Source organism: Pleurodeles waltl, chromosome 12, assembly GCF_031143425.1.
Source record: "Pleurodeles waltl isolate 20211129_DDA chromosome 12, aPleWal1.hap1.20221129, whole genome shotgun sequence".
Lineage (NCBI taxonomy): Eukaryota > Metazoa > Chordata > Amphibia > Caudata > Salamandridae > Pleurodeles > Pleurodeles waltl.
The window spans coordinates 192730740-192754399 of record NC_090451.1 but is presented as its reverse complement, the minus strand read 5'-3'; positions in this window follow the sequence as shown (position 1 = coordinate 192754399).

Below are 23660 nucleotides of genomic sequence, written 5' to 3'. Positions count from 1 at the left end.
CAACAGGTCAATGCCCCCCTTGGGGGGGGGCACCCCGTGCCCAAGGGGACACCCCCCACAAAAATAAACAAATTTTAAAAAATCCCTGGCGTTCTAGTGGTTTCTGCCCCCCTTGGGGGCAGATCAGCCTAAAAATAATAGGCCGATCTGCCCCAAGGGGGGCAGAAAAGGCCAACAGTTCTATGCCCCCTTGGGGGGGCACCCCTTGCCCAAGGGGGCACCCCCCCACATAAATAAACAAAAATAAAAACATCCCTGGCATTCCAGTGGTTTCTGCCCCCCTTGGGGGCAGATCAGCCTAAAATAGTAGGCCAATCTGCCCCCAAGGGGGGCAGAAATGGGCATTAATAATTTGCCCCCAAAAGGGGAGCGACCCTTGCCCAAGGGGCCGCTCCCCGACACTGAAAACACACATCAGAAAAAAAAAAATCCCTGGCGTCTAGTGGGCATAGCTGCTGCCCGATCGCAATACGATCGGGCAGCAGGAATGCTCAAAGAGACACCGGGGGAAAGGAAAACCCTTTCCTTTCCCTCGGTGCCTCTTTTTGCAAACCCCCCACCCACCGGGAAGAGAAACTCACCTTTTCTTCCGTCGCCGCACAGGAAGCAAATGGCTTCCTGTGCGACGGGCACCCTGTAATGAAGTCAGCACGCGATCGCGCACTGACGCCATTATGTGGGGTGGGGGGGCGGGGTGGAAGGGGAAGGGCTTCCCCTTCCATCCCTGCCTTTCGGGGGTGGGGGGAAGCACACAGAGGGAGCGAGAGCGCTCCCTCTGGGCTGTGTGCCGAGGACGAAATGGTTACGTCCTCGGCACAGCAGCACTGTTCCGAAGGACGTAACCACTACGTCCTCGGCACAGAACAGGTTAAGGTACAGCAGTCAGTACATATTACCTGTTCCACCAGTTTGCTCACAGATGCCTTCCAACCTTCATCAGAATGTTTGTTTAAAAAATATATATGCACATTTGGCATATCTAGATCTGGCCGTCAGCATTGTTTTGTTACAGAAGGGCAGCTGGGGAGAAGTACAGATTTGCGTCCTGAGTTAAACACATTCCTTACTTCCAGCGTTGTGTGACGGTGAGCCGTCATCTAAGCACCTGCTCAAAAAGGAAACAATTGCAAAATACTACTGTCAGAAAAGAATGGCGAGATGCATACTTCGTAAATGGGAAAAATGTTGGCTCATTAGCTGATTCGAGCCGTCAGTTCTCAATGTGTCCTTCTGTACTGTAACTGGTGCTCATGTAAAGTGCTCCAATACCTCCGGGTCAAATTCAAGCTACATAAAATGTAAAACAAAATGTGTTTTCATTACTTCTTTCTATTCCTCTGTTGAGGTATGTGTATGTGTAGGAAGTTGGCTCTGTATGCACTATTTCAAAGTAAGGAATAGTATGCACAGAGTCCAAGGGTTCCCCTTAGAGGTAAGATAGTGGCAAAAAGAGATAATACTAATGCTCTATTTTGTGGTAGTGTGGTCGAGCAGTAGGCTTATCCAAGGAGTAGTGTTAAGCATTTGTTGTACATACACACAGGCAATAAATGAGGAACACACACTCAGAGACAAATCCAGCCAATAGGTTTTGTTATAGAAAAATATCTTTTCTTAGTTTATTTTAAGAACCACAGGTTCAAATTCTACATGTAATATCTCATTTGAAAGGTATTGCAGGTAAGTACTTTAGGAACTTTGAATCATTTCATTAGCATGTATACTTTTCACATAAAACACAATAAGCTGTTTTAAAAGTGGACACAGTGCAATTTTCACAGTTCCTGGGGGAGGTAAAATAATGTTAGTTTTAACAGGTAAGTAAGTCACTTACAGGTTTCAGTTTTTGGTCCAAGGTAGCCCACCGTTGGGGGTTCAGAGCAACCTCAAAGTTATCACACCAGCAGCTCAGGGCCGGTCAGGTGCAAAGGTCAAAGAGGTGCCCAAAACACATAGGCTATAATGGAGAGAAGGGGGTGCCCCGGTTCCAGTCTGCCAGCAGGTAAGTACCCGCGTCTTCGGAGGGCAGACCAGGGGGGTTTTGTAGGGCACCGGGGGGGACACAAGTCCACACAGAAAGTACACCCTCAGCAGCGCGGGGGCGGCCGGGTGCAGTGTGCAAACAAGCGTCGGGTTTCCTTTAGTTTTCAATGGGAGACCAAGGGGTCTCTTCAGCGATGCAGGCAAGGGGGGGGGCTCCTCGGGGTAGCCGCCACCTGGGCAAGGGAGAGGGCCTCCTGGGGGTCACTCCTGCACAGAAGTTCCGTTTCTTTAGGAGCTGGGGGCTGCGGGTGCAGGGTCTTTTCCAGCCGTCGGGAAATGGAGTTCAGACAGTCGCGGTCAGGGGGAGCCTGGGGATTCCCTCTGCAGGCGTCGCTGTGGGGGCTCAGGGGGGACAACTTTGGTTACTCACAGTCGTAGAGTCGCCGGAGGGTCCTCCCTGAGTTGGTTGTTCTTCACCAGTCGAGTCGGGGTCGCTGGGTGCAGTGTTGCAAGTCTCACGCTTCTTGCGGGGAGTTGCAGGGGTCTTTAAATCTGCTCCTTGTAACAAAGTTGCAGTTCTCTTGGAGCAGTGCCGCTGTCCTCGGGAGTTTCTAGTCTTTCTTGAAGCTGGGCAGTCCTCAGAGGATTCAGAGGTCGCTAGTCCCTTGGAAAGCGTCGCTGGAGCAGGTTTCTTTGGAAGGCAGGAGACAGGCCGGTAAGTCTGGAGCCAAAGCAGTTGGTGTCTTCTGTTCTTCCTCTGCAGGGGTTTTTCAGCTCAGCAGTCCTTCTTCTTCAGGTAAGTTGCAGGAATCTAAATTCTTAGGTTCAGGGAAGCCCTTAAATACTAAATTTAAAGGCGTGTTTAGGTCTGGGGGGTTAGTAGCCAATGGCTACTAGCCCTGAGGGTGGGTACACCCTCTTTGTGCCTCCTCCCAAGGGGAGGGGGTCACATTCCTATCCCTATTGGGGGAATCCTCCTTCTACAAGATGGAGGATTTCTAAAAGTTAGAGTCACCTCAGCTCAGGACACCTTAGGGGCTGTCCTGACCGGCCAGTGACTCCTCCTTGTTTTTCTCATTATCTCTCCTGGACTTGCCGCCAAAAGTGGGGGCTGGGTCCAGGAGGCGGGCATCTCCACTAGCTGGAGTGCCCTGGGGCATTGTAACACGAAGCTTGAGCCTTTGAAGCTCACTGCTAGGTGTTACAGTACCTGCAGGGGGGAGGTGTGAAGCACCTCCACCCAGAGCAGGCTTTGTTTCTGTCCTCAGAGAGCACAAAGGCTCCCACTGCATGAGGTCAGACACTCGTCTCTCAGCAGCAGGCTGGCACAGACCAGTCAGTCCTTCACTGAACAATTGGGTAAAATACAGGGGGTATCTCTAAGATGCCCTCTGTGTGCATTTTTTAATAAATCCAACACTGGCATCAGTGTGGGTTTATTATTCTGAGAAGTTTGATACTAAACTTCCCAGTATTCAGTGTAGCCATTATGGAGCTGTGGAGTTCGTTTTTGACAGACTCCCAGCCCATATACTCTTATGGCTACCCTGCACTTACAATGTCTACGGTTTTGCTTAGACACTGTAGGGGCATAGTGCTCATGCACATATGCCCTCACCTGTGGTATAGTGCACCCTGCCTTAGGGCTGTAAGGCCTACTAGAGGGGTGACTTACCTATGCCACAGGCAGTGGGAGGTTGGCATGGCACCCTGAGGGGAGTGCCATGTCGACTTAGTCATTTTCTCCCCATCAGCACACACAAGCTGGCAAGCAGTGTGTCTGTGCTGAGTGAGGGGTCCCTAGGGTGGCATAAGACATGCTGCAGCCCTTAGAGACCTTCCCTGGCATCAGGGCCCTTGGTACCAGGGGTACCAGTTACAAGGGACTTACCTAGGTGCCAGGGTTGTGCCAATTGTGGAAACAATGGTACATTTTAGGGGAAAGAACACTGGTGCTGGGGCCTGGTTAGCAGGGTCCCAGCACACTTCTCAGTCAAGTCAGCATCAGTATCAGGCAAAAAGTGGGGGGTAACTGCAACAGGGAGCCATTTCTTTACAGTATGGTATAGGGAAGTGGGTTTGGTTCTGAAGGGGCTCTTCCAAGCTTCACAAGGATCTGCGTCTTTGATGATGAGTGATGCTGATTCTAATGCGGACACTGCCTGACCCCAGACCAAACTACATACCTGAAAATACGTTTATTAGGAAAGCTTAACTCCTCAAACACTGCCCTCTGAAGCTATGCCCCCTGCAGGTTTAGATCAGGTGGCAAATTGCACCTCTGAAGTTTCTACCTGAGATAGTCCAGTCTGACTGAACCCTTCTTGGGTAAGGATTTAGGTATTATCACAGATCCGATTTCCACATGTACCAGGTTCCCCAGTTGGGTTAGGCTCGGGCACCAGACACTGACAAATAGCGTAAGTCAGGCAACAGAGTCGCCTCCTCCGTGCCACTGGAGCTTGCCCACTGAATAAAGGCGGCTAGCTATAGTATTGACTGGACATAGAGCCCCACAGCCAACGAATGACTGGCAAGAGCTTATCCAGCCAGTCCTATGACATGAGCCGCACAACCAATCCAAGGGCACTAACAGGATATGAAAATCAGCTCACTGTCATGCTCAGTGCTTCTCTTGACATCACTGTAGAGCGTTGAGCTGGAGATGTATTCCCTGTTCACTTGATAAATCGGGCACAGCCCATCAATCAATCAATCAATCAGAGCATTTGTAAAGCACACTACTCACACGTGAAGGTGCAGATGGGGGGAGCTGCTACTGCTCGAACAGCCATGTCTTGAGGTGTCTCCTGAAGGTAAGTAGGTTCTGTGTTTGTCCCAGGTGGGTGGGAAGAGTGTTCCACATCTTGGCGGCAAGGTGGGAAAACGATCTGCCACCGGCAGTCATTCTGTGGATGCGTGGGACGTTGGCGAGGGCAAGGTCGGCGGAGCAAAGCTGTCGGGTCGGGGTGTAGAAGGAGAGCCGTCTGTTGAGGTATTCTGGTCCGGTGTTGTGCAGTGCCTAGTGAGCATGGGTGAGGAGTTTGAACGTGATTCTCTTGTTGACGGGGAGCAAGTTTAGGTCTCTCAGATGGGCTGTGATGTGGCAGTGGCGGGGGATGTCCAGGATGAGGTGTGCAGAGGCGTTCTGTATGTGCTGCAGTCTTTTCTGGAGCTTTGCCGTGGTTCCTGCTTAGAGGGCATTGCCGTAGTCCAGTTTGCTGCTTACGAGGGCTTGGGTGACCATCCTTCTGGTTTCAGTCAGGAACCATTTGTAGATCAGACCCACTAGTTCAGCCCTCTTCCTCACCAACTCAGGTCAGGTTTCCGTCTCTTTCTGACATTGAGGAGCCTTCCAATGGAGTAAAGTACACAAAACCCAAACCTAAAATTGCAGCGTAAACTTTGATCCCTGGAAACCTCAAGAAATTTTGAGTATGAAAAATTTAAACAATAGCTAAAACGTCAAAATCCTTGTGGCAGCCCCTGTCCTTCACCTTGTTAAAAAAAAGAAAATATATTTATAGATAGATATATGTATGTATGTATATATATGTGTGTATATATAAATATATATATATATATATATATATATATATATATATATATATATGCACATATACAAAGAAGGCACCATGCTGATATATATGAACACCAATGAAATACACTCTTCCACAGAGTTCCAAAAACGCTTATCGATCTGCACGATCTACTTCGAAGCCGTTTTTGACATTTGTGCCCAACTTTCCTTAAACATCACTTTCCTGATGGCTGCGGTCGCCCGTGGGTAGTTATAGTCAGGACCTAGTTTCCATTGGAAAAGCTTTTTTTTGTTTTGCCAATAACTTTAGCGCCAATTGACAAATCTTCACAAAATTTTCAAAACTAGTACGCCACTCACTTCAGCTGCTGTATAGAAAGTTGTGGAGTGATTTTTCGAGTGGGGGGTCGAGAAAATGCACTTCCCCTAAGTGGAAATGCATTTTCCCCATGCATTTCTTCGTAGGGTTTTTAGACACAACTATAGCCTGAACCCCTGAATGGAATTAAATTTGGCAGGAAGCTAGATCTTGCTGCGCAAGTCATGCGTTTTCTTATTTGGTGTAAATCTGTTCAGTAGTTTTTAAAGAAAAAAAAAATTTATGCTTAGGGACGCGGAGGCTCCGCAGATCCCAGGGATTTCATGCTGAGATCAGACTGTCTGCCAACACTTCAACAGGGAAGTGTTGACAACCATTTTGGGACTCAAACTCAGCCGAGATCCAAACAAAAGTTTAAAAAAACAAAAAAAGGGGTCAGGATAGGAATACCCTGACCCTTTAGCCCAGGTGCTGGGGTTCCTCAAGGACCCCGCCAGGGCAAACAAAATGTTTTTTTTTTTACATTTTTCACTAAAAATTGTGGAGGATCCACATATCCAGCAAAAAATGAAAAATGAAAAACATGAGCAGTCTCCTGCACTTGTTTATAGTTTAGCCTCCGTGGAGCATCCCAGGTCCTGGGGACATGCAGGAATCTAAAAAAAAAAAGGGTGGGGTGCATGGGACCCACCTCATAAGGCTCTTTTAAGCCCGGGGACAACCACCTCCCCGGGGCTTTTTTTGACATAGTGGAGGGGAGCTGCATGGACCCCACTCCATGGGCCATTTTGTGCCCCGGGGACCACCTCCTCCCCAGGCTTGATTCCTATTAAAGAGGGAGCATCAGGTGGAACCCCATCCTGTATCTCTTTAGAGCCCTGGGGACTACCACCTTCCCGGGGGCTTAATTTATTTGCAGAGGGGGCACGTGGACCCCTGGTCCCCAGGACTACAATACCCCCAGAGTCAGTAATGAAATGAAAAGTGAGACGGGGCTGTGCATCCCCCCTCAGGGCCATAAATGGCCCTGGGGACCAACACTCTCCGGGGCTAGCCCATGCCAAATAAAGGAAGGGGGATGTGTGCCCCCACTCCTGGAGCCATTAATGGCCCTGGGGACAGCCACCCCACAGGGCCAGCTCCATATCTCCCTAGGTGCCCACCCTCGGGAGATAGCAATTTGCAGTTGCTTGGCGTGAGCTTTGACAGCTCCTGCCAAGTGACAGCAAACTGTAAGTCCTCTCCCAGCAGGCAGGAGCAATAAAACTGCTCCCGCTTGCTGGGAGTGGATTTTTCATCTGTTTTGCTGCCCTCTGTCAAATGGGCAGAAAAACAGATGAAAGGATTGCTCCCTGCATGCAGGGGCTGCAATTGTTGCAGCTCCCTGCATACAGAGCAGTGCCAGAACCTGCAGGAGACGGGGAGCCAGCTGGGACCGTGGGGACATTCCGTTTTCCCCACGGTCCCAGAGGCAAAGAAATATGAGCACATCTCCACAAAACTAAGAAGCACATCTACATATAATTAAGATGAAGAGCCCTTGTTTGGTGAAGATTCAACTCTTCGTAGTCTTGTTGTCTTCCCCACACCATGTTCATGTTATCACAGATTTCTGTATGTAGACACTCGAGGAACTATCACATTGCTGACGTTAAAGACACACAAGGTCACTGGAGATATTACCTGGGTGTCCTTTACACAGCTATAATGTAGAATATGCACTACATAACTACCCAATGAGGTAGTAGTTACTAATTACCCAGTTAAAAAGTACACCAATTTGGTAGATATTTTACACTAAACTGTGGCCTATTTTTATATAAATAAGCAGAATAGAATGCATTCTGGCACTGATGCTCATTTAACAGAAATTAAACCTCAGTAGGAAGCATCTACAAATCTAAACAAAGCAGGTGCCCCAGTTGAAGTCCCACGTCTGTTAACTACAAATCATTGAAACTTTTTGCACTTGTATTCTCTCTAAAGTTCCACCTTCAAAACATTTCTGAAATCCTTGATGGAGGTGTTCGCATTGTTGCTCTTTTGAGCTCAATATGTTGTGTAGTTACTGCGACAAGTGTTTTTTTGTCATGTGCTGTTGAGAACAGAGCACGTTGGTCTCCCTTTTAACTACTACAAGTATGTAAAATGAGGTCAAAGCCCAAATTGGCCGGGGATGGAGGCCCTATGGAGGGGGTGGCCAGGAAACATTATTTGTGGAAATCAGTGATAGAAAACATTCACCTGTAATTCACAACTTTTATTGAGCACAGAATCGTTTCTCGATTTCAAATTATGCTTATATTTGAGGTTGTTTTGAAGCAGCAAAAACATGATTTAAACTGTTTGGGTCTTATTACATTAGTCTGCACGAGCTGTGAAGTCGCAATGAGTCAGATTTCTCAATAGGGGTACTTGAGCTGTTGCAGAATATATACCCATTCCTCTGCACTCTCCGTTGTTCCTTCCCACCAGCAATCGGAGAGATACAATGGGTGGAAAGTCTTAATTGAAGATACTTTGTAAATTCAAATGATGCATAATTCATGCGGGTGGCTGCAGGTGGTGGATACGGGCTCTCATTTTTCATGACTGAAGTTATTTTTCATGATCACATTTTGACCCAAAGAAAGAGGGGCAAAGGCAAAAAAGGGACCTAGAAAGTGGAAGAGAATGATAGGAAAAAAGTGACTAAAGGAGACTGCAACAATGAAAAGAACCTGCAACAAAACAGATATGGTGGTTGAAGAAAGAGGCATGAGATGGAACCAAAACCAGACAGCCTTGGTATGCAGCAACCCTGGCTTTCGGAAGAGCTGGTAGAGAATTACTAAGGAAAAGTTTATGTCTCCGTTCTTGGTGTGTTAGTAGAGCAATCTGCAGTGCCCAGGTCATGCAGGTAAATCGCTGGTGTGGTAAAGAGAATCAGAGGCCTCTGTGTTCATCAGTTGAACTCATACCAGTGACACGAGATGAAAATGCAAAAGGCCTTCATGTCTCATAAAAGCAAATACATACTAGAAAGTATTAATAAGAATAGCGGACATTCCTGCAAGCTCATGCCAAATAAGGCTTGAGCACTGAAAGCACAGGAAGCGCTTCTTAAAGGTAGATGCCTCATGGGTCCACAGCAGGATCAAAGGTTTCCAATAATGTGACAAGGCACCCTAGACCTCATCTTTGGTGTCACCCCAGGAGCATGAATTTGAGTCTTTAGAAGAATCTCACTCAGTACCTAATTTGTGAAAGAAAGAGTCCTGGTGCTCGAAGTTCTGCTCATCATACAGGGGGTGCAATTAAACGATGGTGCACCAAATACCCAGGCTGTTAGCCCTAAAACTATACCTCATGCCTTTATAATCCACTGCAGCCATTCCCTGTCCCTTTATCTCATTGGCTGGATGGAATGGATGCTGTTGGGCACCACTTCCGTAGCTACGAATGGGGCAAAAAGCGGACTGGGGGGAGGGTGGGGAACAGCTGCGAGGCCAAGGGCCAAGGGACCAAGACCTAGCCTGGGACTCCTTAAAGCACTCGAGTGCTGATTCCACTTTATCTCCGAAGAGATGGGTGCCATCAAAGGGCATGTCCATGAGTGACTGTTGGACATCCCCCGAAAAACCAGAAGTCCTCAACGAGGTGTGGTACGGCCACCGTTGATGCAACCGATCTGCCCAGTGGGTCGGTCATATCCAGTCCACAACGTATAGTGAATGTGGCTGCATCCCTCCCATCCGCAACAGCTTGGGAGAGTATGGCTCGGGTCTCCTCCATGACCTGTGGCAGCACCTGCGCAACCGTATTCCATAAGGTATGAGTATAGCAGCCCAAAAAGCAGGTGGTGTTCACAGACTGCAATGCTAGACTGGAGGAACAGAACATTTTCTTTACAAGTTGCTACAGTCTCGTTTACTCCCAATCCAGGAGTGCGGATGGGAATGTGCCCGAGGTAGAAGAAGACTGGATAACAAGGCTCTCAAGCAAACGATGTAGGGTAAGGAATTTAGGGTTGTTCGGCGCAGGCGGATGGCGGCCGGTGATCATCCTGTTCACTAGAACCCCTGTGCTTGGTTGGACCAAGCACCCAGAAAGACATCAGTGAAGGCTTCATTAAAAGGTAGGAGGGGTTCCGAGGTGGAAGCCTCAGGCTAAAGCAACACAGTAAGAAGGTTAGTCCTGACTACCACAGAAAGTAGCTCAAGGCCGAGGACCTTAGCCGCCCTTCTCACCACCATAGAATATGACAATCCCTTCTATGCAGTCATGGTATGTGGAGAAAGCATGCCAGCATCAGGAGAGGTATCCAGACCACTAGCTTCGCCTATTTCTGTGCCCAGTCCATTTTAGGGTCTTCCAGCTGAAATTCAAGAGGGTCCTACAACCCCTACACACTTTCCTTGTAACCGTACCCATAAGAATAAGGGTCAGGTTCTAACCTGGGGAATGTAGGCCCTGTGGAAGACGGAATCGGCGTTGAGCACCATCAGTTCGCCTCCAGGTTGAAGTCAGGTATAAGTATGGGCTTGACGTGGATTGTGGGCTCGACCAACATCGGAAGCGTCTAGGTCTTTGCTGGAACCATAAGAGGTCGACCGGCACAGATCCGAGAACGGATCCTGAGGGGCACTCTGGAGCCGGCACTAAATCCACAAACGCAGAACCCGAGGGGTACCACCTCCAACCCCACTTGGCACAGTGGAATCGGAAGGGGGTCATTCTGCCCAAATATGAGGTGCAGGGCCTCATAGAATTCCTTAAGCTGGGCAGGGGCCTCTTTGGCTTCCGGAAACTCGGGAAGATGCGGAGTTGGCTCAGAAACAGGCTCCGAAGACAGAGGCCTAGAGCATTGAAGCTCTCCCCGCATTGCATTGTCCGAGCGGCAAGGCAAAGTCAAAGAACATTTGGTCTTCTTGGGACCCAAATGTCCAGAGGACTTTGAACGGGACAGAGAAGAGTGGTGATGGCTCCGGGAGCGGTCTCGTGACCTCCCTCTCGACTGAGACCAGGAGCAATGCAGAGTCGAGTGCCGGGGTGCCATGAGCTTTAGGGAGCACTCTTTCAAAACCTTTGGGTTCATCGCCCAGCACTCAGAGCATGACTTCGGGTCGTGGCCGCGATCCAAGCACCACAAACACACGAGGTACGGGTCTGTCACTGACATCATTTGGTGACAGGAGACACAGGGCTTAAAACCGGTCTTATGTAACATTCTCGACGCACCATAAAAGTGTCAAGAATTCGACTAAATGGTTGAAGTCAATAAAAAAAAACTGAGTGTAGCTCTCTCCGGATCTGCGCGTAAGCTGGCGCAGAAAGAAAAGAACTGATGTCAGTGCGCCGGGGTGGTGCCTATATATGACTGCAATGCCATCACGGTGACCACAATGCCAACGACGCACGTGAAGTCGACCGATGCCACTTGACGGCACGCAAGGGTATTGTTTGAAGAAAAATCTCCGGATCCAGTCTAACACCTGGGGGAAATTCTAAGGTAAGGAATCTGCAACTAGAAGCCTCTATCAGATATGAGGATTAACAAGCAGATTTTTGTGCTTTCTCCAGCAAAAGCCCATGTTCCGATGTAAATATCTGGGTCCCCTGTTAAATTCTGACAGTTTTGACCTTCCCAGATTTATTTGGGCGGAATATGCGAAGGTTGGAGTTTATAAGTTCAGGTAATTACTGGGTGTGATAAAATCAAACAAACACGTAAATTCAGCACCTGTACAAACAGGGATTACTATGGCTGTCAGAATGTTAGGAAGAATTCATAATTGAGCCTGTGAATGAGTCTCACTCACTGAGAGGGATTGAAATTGAATATGGAATGTCCTTTCTGCTTTTTATGTATGTGGGTTCAGCATTCCATTGAAAGAATAAAATAAATCAGTGCATTCACACTCTCTGAGCAAAGGTCTATGCATATGTCTGTCCTAAAAGTGCAGATCCCATCACCCACCAGCCCTAAAAGAGCATTACACCTTTTTCTCAAAAAAAGAATGTAAGTCGTGGTCAGAAAGTGAAGACTGCACACAGAAGGGACTGAAAGCAGAAAATGTGGCCCATATATGCTGCAGGGAGCAGTACCCCATTGGTGGAATGTGTTTGCCTTGGTTCTGTGCCCTTGGCCTGTGACAGGAGTTTTCACAAGAACACATCAGAATCCTTACATAGCGTAGAGCTGTGTATCCTATTGCAACATAGAAGTACATTTGCAGGAAATGTATATAGGCCGTGCTACAGTATCATGCACTGCAACAACAGTACTGGCAGACACTTTTGCAGTAAGAGGACATATTTCACAGGGGGACAGGAAGATATGGGGTAAAGTGACAGTGATCCTTGTCACTTCCTTTGCTAAGGAGCTCTTAATTTAATATGTATGAGGGTCCTAAATGTTCACTGATCGCGGTTCTCTATACCTCTTTAGGTTGGTCCACCTAAGTCTTCCACAAAATTCATAATGCATGTACATTTAGGCTCCCATTTTGAGTCAGATGTAAATTCCAATGCACTTGGTAAAGGTAATTTTAGATGATGAAATACAGACAGCTTAAGAGGCCACTATAGAGGGTCCTTGAGCGGTCCCAACCTGCGTTTGCATTGATCATCTAATAACAACTTTAGGCACTCAGTCTTGAATTTACAATGAAAGAAGCAAAACTACAAATACTAGAAATCTATGGAAACTGGGATGGGTGAATACTCACACCTGAAGTGGTAAATTGTGAAACATCTGGATCTCCGATGGCTGCCATAAATTTGCAAGGGGAAAAGGATGGGTGTGCATTACCTAGCCCACTACTTCCTTGTCCTCGGGACTTTCGGAACTTGTTAAAGCTTTGCATGAAAGACACACCCTGAGAAGGAGTATCCCTGCAGCTGCCAGAGTCATGCATTAAATAAAAACAGGCTGCAACAAGTCAACCATGTTGGCTTTTGTTTTGTGGGAAGGTTTTCATAAAATTCAATAACGTACACAGAATTACTGCCTCATGAGCAGCATCAATTCCTTTTAGACACTGGCTATAGGTGTAAGATGGCAGCAACAGTTTAAGCTTCACTTGTACAGAGGGAAAGGGCACAGCATGGACACTAGCAGAGTACCCTTTACTCACACAGCATGTACACGTGGGTGGTGTTGCAGCGAGCTCCATCCCCCATTTCAGGGGAGCCTGTAAAGTGTTCTTGCAAAACATAATGTCTGTGAGTCACAGAATTATCAACAAGGGGATCTTCAATAGAGCTCATCTTTCTGAGGGAAAGAATGACCCAGATATATACTCTACTGTACAAACAGTTTCTAGAATCGATAAAGGTGTGATTTATATGTTGGTGGTATGTATACTCCGTCGCAATGGTGAAGCAGTATGCATACCTCCATTAAAGTCCACCTGCTTGATTTAAATATGGACAGACCTTCAGTTTGGCTACAGAGGAGATTTCTCTGTCGAAGAAGGGGCTGCAAAATACAATCTGGCCAAACACTGACTGCTCTTAGAGCTGCTTACAAGCAGAAAGCATGGCAATGCAAAAAGGAGCGTATTGCTGCAAAGTGGCTCATAATTGTCTCCCTACTAGAAGGCAAGAACCATTCCCATCTTTGGAAGTTCATAAGCCCCTTGGACAACTCTGCACCGACCAAAGATAATGGTGTGGCAGAAAGAGGTTGGATCAGCTACATCAAGCAGCAATACATAACGGATCAGGTGGAAGCAATTATATTACCTCCGTCTCATATTGCCCCAGATCCTTGGGTCCAAGATGATAGTTCCATCAGGGAAGGTGCTGTAATAGCCACTATCAAGAAAATGAGGAATGATGGGGCACCAGGGTCGAACAGGATCCCTGCCTCCATGTTTAAAAATACACAAGACGTCTGGGCCAGAATTCTGATGCAAATCCTCAACTACACTTTTGCTACTGCAACGATACCGTCCTTCTGGAGGGGCTCAATCCTCTTCCCAATTCATACAACGGGAGATTGATCTAATCTGGCAAACTATCAACTCATCACCCTCCTTGATCTTGAAGCTCAAGCCTATGCGCGTATTCTCTTGGAGGAGCTTAAAAACTTGGGGGTCAGAAAAACAGGATCCTCCCTTTCTAACAGTCTGGATTCAGGACCGGCTGCTCAATGATAGACAACATCATGGCACTGGCGCACTTATCCAACCAAGCCATAAGGGGCAAGCAACCCCTCTTGTTCTGCTTCTTCATCGACTACAGCGCTGCTTTCAACGGGGTGGACTGGGGCCATTCATGGGGGAAGCTAACGGAATGTGGGATCTGGCCCTCCCTCCTTAAGGCCATAATATCACTATATCAGGAGACATGGGTCCGGGTAAAAACAAGTCCTTTCACACTCACCTTCATGGTGCCAACAAACAATGGGCTGAAACAGGCTGCGTGCTGGCCCCCCTCCTTTTCAGTCTTTACACTGCTGACCTGGGCACTGCTTTGGAAGAGGCTAGCTCAATCGCTTCAAGGCTAGGCAACACACACCTTCCCATCTTGCAGTACGTAGATGACACTGTAATCATGGACCGTACTAGATCCGGCCTACAGAGAGCCCTCAACTCCCTCCACCATTATAACCAGGAGAACAACCTCCAGGTGAACCAAGGCAAAACTAACGTCATCACTTTTGGTAAACACCCACTCAAAAAACAAATCCATTGGCAGCTTGGAGACCTACAGATTATGACAACTCTGACCTACAAATACCTTGGTGTCTGGCTCACGGAAGGGGCCACATCAGCAGCACACCTTAGACACCTCAGAAATAAGTCCACCTGTGTCATTCACAGTCCGAAGCTCCTAAGCAATCGATTACAAAGCCTGATTGCAGAACCAATCCTGCCAGTCTTAAGAGCAAAATTGATCTCAGCCCTTAACTATGGCCATCCAACCTTTCCTTTAGCCACTTCTTAAAAAATTCCAGATCACTGTTTACAAGAAAGTCCTACACGCCCCCAGGCAGGCCCGAAGAACTAGGCTGAGACTGAATTGGGTCTTGGAAGCCCAGACCTTGTGTGCCTGGGGGATCCATTGAAATACTATCTCAGGATCCTGCGGGCCCCAGAGCCCTACCTCAAACAATACCTTAAACCAATCTCTTTGAAGGAGAGGGCACCCTATGGCAAATTGGGTTAGCAATGGCTATCAGTAGTCTAAACATCGTGGCCACTAGCCTGCATACCCAAGAAATGTCATATTTGGCCTGGAAAGGAGGTGTGAACAGGCAAGTGACGCAAACTTCCTTGGAACAGGACTTTGAAAGATTATGCTCCAGTTCCATCACCGAGTCACTGGATGCATCCCACATTCCAGGAAAGGCCCAGCCTTATTTTCAACATGCCCTCTTACCATAGGCACGTAGGAAAATCCTCTACATGATGCTCATCGCTCTGCCAACCTCGGTTTTTAATCCAGCCTGGGCTCGGTGCACAGAGGCAATCTTTTGCAGGATGTGCAACTATTGCAAAGAATCCTGGTACCATCTGGTTTGTTGCTGCCCCAAACTTGCCCATGGGGACAGCTTAATGTAGGAAAGTGCCCTTTTTGGCATGGTTAATCCCCCACACACACTTTTTGCCTGATATTCATGCTGACCTGACTGAGAGTGTGCTGGGATCCTGATGACTAGGCCCCGGCACCAGTGTTCTTACACAAAACTGTACCATTGTTTCCACAATCGGCACACCCCTAGCACACAGCTAAGTCCCTTGTAAAAGGTACCTGTGGTACCAAGGGCTCTGTGACCAGGGAGGGTCCCTAAGGGCTGCAGCATGTATTGTACCACACTAAGGAACCTCTCACCCAACACATGCACACTGCCATTGCAGGTTGTGTGTGGTGGTGGGGAGAAGAAGGTAAAGTCGGCATGACATCCCTCTCAGAGTGCCTTCATGCCCACAAACCACTGCCTTTGACATAGGTAAGTCACCCCTCTAGCAGACTTTAGAGCCCTAAGGCAGGGTGCACTATACCACAGGTGAGGGCATAGCTGCATGAGCAACATGCCCCTGCAGTGTCTAAGTCTATTCTTAGATATTGTAAGTGCAGTGTGGCCATAATGAGTACATGGGCAGGGAGAATGGCATTCCGAACTCCACAGCTCCATGATGGCTTCAGTGAACCCTGGGAAGTTTGGTATCAAACCTTTCAGCACAATAAACCCACACTGATGCCAGTGTTGGATTTATTGTAAAATTCACACAAAGGATGTCCCCTGTATTTTACCCAACCCTTTAGTGCAGGACTGACCAGTCTGTGCCAGCCTGCCACTAACTGACACATTTCTGACCCCATGAGGTGGGAGCCTTTGTGCTCTCTGGGGTCAGAAACAAAGCCTGCTCTGGGTGTAGGTGCTTCATGCCTCCCCCCTGCAGGGACTGTAGCCTCAAAGGCTTAGGCCTCCTGTTACGGTGCCCCAGGACACTCCAGCTAGTGGAGATGCCCACCCCCTGGACCAAGCCCCACTTTTGGTGGCAGGTGCAGTGGGAAAGCTAGGTAAACCAGGGAGGAGTGACCACTGCAGCTAGGACCATCCCTAAGGTGTTCAGAGCTGAAGTGACCCCCTCCCTGCAGAATCCTCCATCTTGTTTTGGAGGGTAGGGATCAATAGGGTTAGGAATGTGCCCCCCTCCTCAAAGGGAGTGGGCACAGGAAAGGTGTAGCCACCCTCAGGGACAGTAGCCATTGGCTACTGTCCTCTGACCCCTGTAACTCCCAAAATCTAGTATTTAGGGGCTCCCCTAAACCTCATTCACCAGATTCCTGGTGACCTCAGAAGAAAGAAGAAGGACTGCTAAGCAGACCCCACCAGTGAAGACTGCAGACGACAACTGACTTGGCCCCAGCCCTATTGGCCTGTCTGCAGCTGCAAAGACCCATGCTCCAAGAAGGCAACGCATTCTGCGGGACCAACGACCTCTACAAACCCCCAGAAGACTGCCTGCCCAGCAAAGTGCCGAGAACTCCAGAGGACAGTGGCCCTGTCTGGAAGAAACCACCAAAAGGACTCCAGAACCGCCCCACATACACAAGTACAGCCCACTCTGTATCCAGCACCCACCACCCGAGTACAAGTGGCCCACCGGTCCAGTCAAAGTCCCCAGGCGATTCTGACTTAGAGTCCACCACGGGTTGACCCCTCCTGGCCAACACAATGACGCCTGCAGCCTGAATCTGGAGGACCCCCATGACTGCGACCCGCTCTGACGAAGATTCCCGACGCCCAAGGAGACTCCTGCACCTGCTGGCCCCTGGTCTTGGGGAATCCAATTGACAGTCCAGCTACGTCCAGCGGGTGGCTCTCCTGCCTGTCCTGCCTTTCGTTTCCCAGAACCAACCCCCGGACCCAGCCTGCAGCATCTTTTGTGACCCTCCGGGTCCCCCCATTTAAAAGCATTGGGCACCCAGCTTTGTGTTCGCACCCTGACCCCGGCAGCCCCTGTGCCGCTGAAGGTGTGTGTTTGGTGTAGACCTGTGGCCCCCCGATGCTCCTTTAAACCCCCTCAGGTCTGCTCCCAGAGAAAAAAATACTAATACTTTTCCTCTCCTAGGGCTGCATTGGTTCCTATGGAAATTTGCACTGTGTCAACTTTTAAAACAGAAAATTGCTACTTACTTGTAAACTGCTTTATCTGCTAAAACCAAAGTACATTTGATACATATGCTTGATACTTATTTACAACTGTACTTACCTGCAACAAAGTTCTTCTGGTTCTAGTAATAAAGTAACAAAATATATTTTTGCGATGTAGAAACAATTGGCCTGGAGTTAGCATTGAGTGTGTGCCTCATTCCTTGACTGTGTGTGTACAACAAATGCTTTGCTCTCCCCTCTGATAAGCATAATACTTGAGAACACTACCACAAAAGAGCACATTAGGAGTATCTACTTTAACCTCTGTTAAGCCTCTTGGGAACCCCTGGACTCTGTACACACTATACCTCACTTTGGTATAGTATATACAGAGCCATCTTCTGACGCTAAACATGAATCCTACCCAGACAAATCAGGATAAACACTGGCTATAGAAGCTTCATTTTCACACAGAACAAGAATATGAGCTGCAGCGAGGGCTGATGTTCTTTTCAGGCCATTGTAGACAAGTGCCTTACACCTTGACCACAAATGGCCACAAGAGGTCTCAGTTTGCAACAAATAGCCTAACAGGGCCTTGTTGTAAGGGACAACAGAGTGTCCCACCAGCAAATTATCATATTACAAAGAACAGAGCAAGATTCACCCATTTACAGAGCAGGTCCACTATATGCAACAGAAGCATACACCTCCCTTGCACACAAGATATGTTGTGCATGGACAGCAGTAACGCCATGATTTCCTCGTACACAGAGCAGGCGCTGCACGTATTATGTACAGCATAAATGGTCACAGTGCAGTTGTCCATTGCGTAAAGAACAGGCAAGCCTCGCTTATAAATAGAGAAGATACCAGACTGGCAGGAACTGTCCAAGCTCCGCTCATTTCCGGAGAAGCCACATCTTTCCTCGGACTAAGTGCTGCAGACACAAAGGGAGGGTTACCACAGAGCCCATCTGTTGCTATGGCTGTTCCTTTTGATGCTAAAGTGCCACTCCTCCAGAACAATGAAGATACTGTTGGGGTTGATCCCGGCCCATCCGGTGCCTCCTGTGTGCTGGTGGGTACCAGTGGTGGTCACCAGCACTCGTTTATGGAGACCTGGACTTATTTTCATCAGACTTTGCCTGGTGCTGAAGATTGAGTGTCAGGAAAGGAAGGAGGAGTATGAAAGAGATGGGGAAAGGAGAAAGCAGGGATTAAAAAGAACCTGTAAGGGTGAGATAAAGAGGCGGGAAACAGGGTGTGGAACCAATACTAGGCAGCTTTGGTATTTACCAACCATGGAATTAGGAAGAACTAGTGGCAGGCTCTGATTTGCACCCTGACACTTTTTTTCTGTCGCTCCATATATTTTTGCCTCTCAAAATAAACACTGCCCCTCCCCTGCAACAGGGACACTGAGGCAGCACAGCTAATCTGGAACCGGATGTAAGTACCCGAAGGGCGTGTAATAAGCAATGTGTTCTTTAAAAGACGTGGTTCTTGCTGTTCTTGAATTCACTGTTCAGGCATTTGCAATAAATTCGTTTCTCCTGAACACACCCGGGACTGTCAGGAACAGCCCCGCCGCATCCACTCAGCTGCAAATGAAAAGAAGAGACTTCTTCCCGCGGTTAGATTTAGCACTGGATATTCTCTCCAGTATCAAACTTGTTAACAAAATGCACAGCCTGCAAGTAATGTCTCCAAGTGGAGTTTCAAGCCCGCGATCCTATTAAACTAAAATGTATCATAAAAAGGGTCAGTTCGTACCGTGCAGTTACAAACCGCGAGGCTGTTAGGTTCACCCTGCACTCTCTGTCCTTCCCCATTCCTTCTGTCCGTGCTCCCTTTCATCCCACTTCCTGAGTGCCTCACACACCTGGTCCCCTCCCCGCCTTCATCCCGGACAAGTGCTTAATTTGTGCCGGTGGTTGCCGGTGCGGGGCACCGGTATTTATTTTCCTGCCTCAAGCAATTACTGCGAGCAAAATACACACGTGGGAAAGACGGAGGAAGAGAAAAACGAAAAAGATTCACAAAGGGAGGAAGCAGAAAGCTGCAAGAGTGAGCTGAGGGGGCAGGGAGTGTCTGTAAATGGATTGAAGAGGCCCGTGGTGGCTTCAGGATTACGCCGTCTAAGTATTCCGTGTTCGCACATTTAATTGCAGCAGTCGCGAGTTTCACAGGAGGGCTTTGGGGACCGGCACCTTTTTATTTACAAATTAAGCACGGTCTCGGACACAGCTCTAACTTGCTGTGGGAGTCTTGACACCCTGGCAGCACCCAATGCAAACTACTGAGTACCCCACATGAAGCAAACGTCACTGTAATGCAGAGAAGAATGACACGCAGCTAACTTGTGAGATGCACAAAGCACTTCACGGAACATGCAGAGCCCCAAAGAACCACCACAGCCCATGAGGATGAGATGCAGCCAGTACTCCCTGGACGCCGAGGTACCTGTATGGAGAACCTGGCACCCACTGTTGGGGGCACCCGTGCCTCACGGGATGCATCTAGCACCCAGTGACAAGAATCGAGTGAGGTATAACTCCCACTCCAAGAAACAGCGGCTGGAACTGGGAGATCGTGCAATACACATCGAGCATTAACCCCATGCAGTTTAATGTGCAGACATTGTGCAGGCCCACGTTAAAGCAAGCAGCCCGGGCTCTCCCGGGTCTGGCGTGCACCGGCCCCACGTTCATCCCTGGCACGGGGACGCGGGAGGTCAGTCTCTGCAGGAAAGTGTTATCGTTTCCTCAAGGTCGTTTTGCTCTCTTCTCGTGAGAACGCTGTGCGCTTGTCTGCGCCACTGTCTACAAGTTTGGTTCTTTCGTGTGCACCTTTCTGCATTTGCATATGTGAAGGTGTAAAATATGGGGGAACTTGCAGAGAAGTTATCATTACATGCTCCCTTGCTGGGGGGAACGCTCTGTTTTTCTGCGTTGATATCGTTATTTTTTTGCTTGTGTTTGCATAATAAACAAATTTCAGTCCTCAAGTAGGATCGCAGCCACCTTGTCCTCTACGGTAACACCAAGCCTAAAATGTATTCCATGTTGTTGACCTTTGAAGGCTGAAAGGCCGATAGAGTCCACCAGACAGAGCTATCAGACGCATGTGACTCTCACTCATTCACAGGGGCATTTGAGGATCTCTGGCCTGGCACAAGAGCTCGTGTGGTTGGAAAAGAGTCCGTTACATGTTAAGAAGGAATCAGAACGAAGACCGGATCATTTTACACAAGATCCCAGGTCCAGTCAGTGATTTAAATGTCGAAAATGATATCCAGGTCTTGCACGTCAATTCACCCCAAAGACAGGGGTAGCGGAAGTGACGTCACACGCCCTTTAACCTTTACTTTCACTCACGCACACTTACACACACATTCACACTTATGGAGACTGGCTCTCCCATAAGCACACACTCATCCCAAGCATACACACCACGTATATTTAAATAGATTTTCACTCACATCAGCTGCCAGGGAGCGTCATATTCCAGCTAATTGCAATCCATTCTTTCTTCCACTAATAGTGAAAAATAAAAATCGCCTCGCAACAAGAAAAGTGCTCCATAAAGATGAGATGCCCTTATGTTCCTGGTACTGAATTTGCCACCATTGAGGTCAGGGGTCGAAAAGGCAGTGCGAGTGGTCGCAGCTGCGACCCCTGGAGACACTAAGGGCCAGATGTAGCAAAGGGTTTACCCATTCTGTCCTTATGGGAAAATATGTTCGTCCGTATGGCCCTAAATGACATCCGTGGTCCAGGTACAAAGAGGGAGTGTCGGGGCTAGGCCTGTGGTGTAGGGTCTGGGAATAGAGGCTGTTACAAGTGGAGCAGGGAGAGGGGCTATTTGATGACATTTCCACATTGTGTATGGTCGTTTCAAGTGCACATGAATCTGTATTTTTGTGGTCTTGCAGGTGCAAAAATACCAATTTCGTATTCTGTTTTAAATTCTCCTCTTCAGCAAAGAGACTCCCATGATGAATCCATCATGTCTCACTACATGTCGTGTGACCCCTCACCATTATTAGTTGAATCTAGGAAGGGGTGGGGCTCAGGCTTAACCTTGTATGGCCTTTTTAGTGGAAAATTGTCCGAGCACCCCCATACTTCTCTATCACCCCTCCCCCTCTCTAAACCCGAACCTTCCCTATACTGCTAGAATGGCCTATGACAGGCACCATCATTATTCGGTTCTGTTACTACATTCTACCACCTGCAGTCATTATGAACATAACAAAACTACAAGTACCAGAATGCAAAGGGGAATGCATGATTTGCTGGGGTACTCAACCTTCCTCCCTCCCCACGTAGCAGTACAGAGCTCCCAGCAACAGTCTGGCATCAGAGTACTGATAGATTCACAACACTCCTACGGTGTCACATATCCCACGTATCTGTACTAGGGCAGTCACACAACACTCTGTTCTGACCTGCAGTGTGCGCAGTACTGAAATACTCACAGTACTCTTAAAATGCATTTGGCACAACACGTCCCAACAGATACAATATAAATGCTGTCAATCTCATCCGTTTACACAAAGCTTTTATTTAAACCAATTTAGAATGTAGTTAAAACGGCTTCTCACTGTTTGTGTGTCATAAAATACAATTCACGGTAGGGTAGTTATACATCAGTTGTTTCATTTCCAGTCTCATAACTCTGGTGGTTCAGTCATTGCTGCAGCAATATGTGTGTAACCAGCAGGTCAAAGGTCACAGGGCCTGTCTTGCTAGTTGGTTGCTTAATGCACTTGCCACTGTGATGTCAGATGCAGATGTCTGTGTGCAACCTGTAACTCACACTTGTCTATACCGATTGGATAGGTACTCGGGGATGTGCAGAGGTATTTTTTGTAACCTCTTTATGTCCAGTAATAATCCGGGGGAGTGGCGATGGGGGGCGGGGTTGTGCAAGTGGGTGTGTGTCTAAGAGAGACAGAGACATATGTAGGTTACATGTCCCATACTCTGTACCATAGGTGAAGTGGTTAATGTTGCCACTTCGAGATTTACCTCACTTTACAATTTGGTGTTAATGGCTCTTAGACACAAGAGAAATGGGGTCATAAATATAACTTTAGGACAATATGCGCCTGTTTTACCCCTGCCAGGAATGTACAAAGCAAGTCCCGGCAGGTGTAAACGCATTTATGTGCATGGCGACACACACCCAGGTGCAGAGTTTTCCACAACTGTAAATCCTCCTCGGGGAGAGGCGCGGGGGGAAGGTGTGTGTGGGGGGGGGGGGGGGTAATGGCAGGTGTGCTTAGCCTTGGGAGTCTGTAAAAGTCCACGGACGTGCCTGTTTGTTGATATCCACAGTCCTTTCTCATTCCACCCTGGAAAGGATCAACTTTTTACTCCATCCAAGGGCTGGTGTAGACTCGTTTCCAGCCTAGAAACAAGAATCGGTCAGCAATAGATTGGGTGCGGGGGGGGGCACTAGAAGGCGGTCCCTCGTGGGCGAAATATTTCCCTCTGGTGATAAGAACTGTACGTGCGCAGGGGTTCCTGGGTGAAGTCACTGAAAACACAGAGAAGGAATAAGATTTCAGTGGGAATGTCACGTGACCGCGTGGAAACCCTGATCTATCGAACCTGCCCGGGCTGACTCCTGGAATTCATAAACCTGCTCATGCGCGTACATGTAAAATAAGTGAGCGCAGCTCTGCGAATTTCGTTGTGAATCCGGCTTATTTGCTTGTTACCTGCAGGTGGCACTTTCAGGTCCAGACCGATGTCCGAGCCTGAGCTTGCTCCACAGATATATAAACAGGGCCGTAGTGGGGGTGGGGGGGGGGACATTTGAGGACTGGTGGGCCAGTCTATATAAGTCTCCCCACCCACCCTCCAAAATTACTGAGACAGCTAACACATTACAGAGGTGGGGGGTGCAAAAGGTAAATGAACAATAGAAATGCCTTTAACCTGTTTTATAACTTGTTGCATTTTCTACATGTTCTAAAACAGGTTAAATAACAGGCTAATTCTTCTGATAAATTACTGCTTGTTCTTTTAGCATGTTACTTGACTGCAAATGGACAGAATATTGTAAAGCAGATATATGGCATTGTCTCTGGGGTACAGACAGGGCCATTGGAATTATGAGACAGGGGAGGCCAAAATTAGGCATCAGTGTGGATTAATATATGTGGCAAGAAAACTCAGATTATGCATTTTAAAGATGCACATTTTGTCATA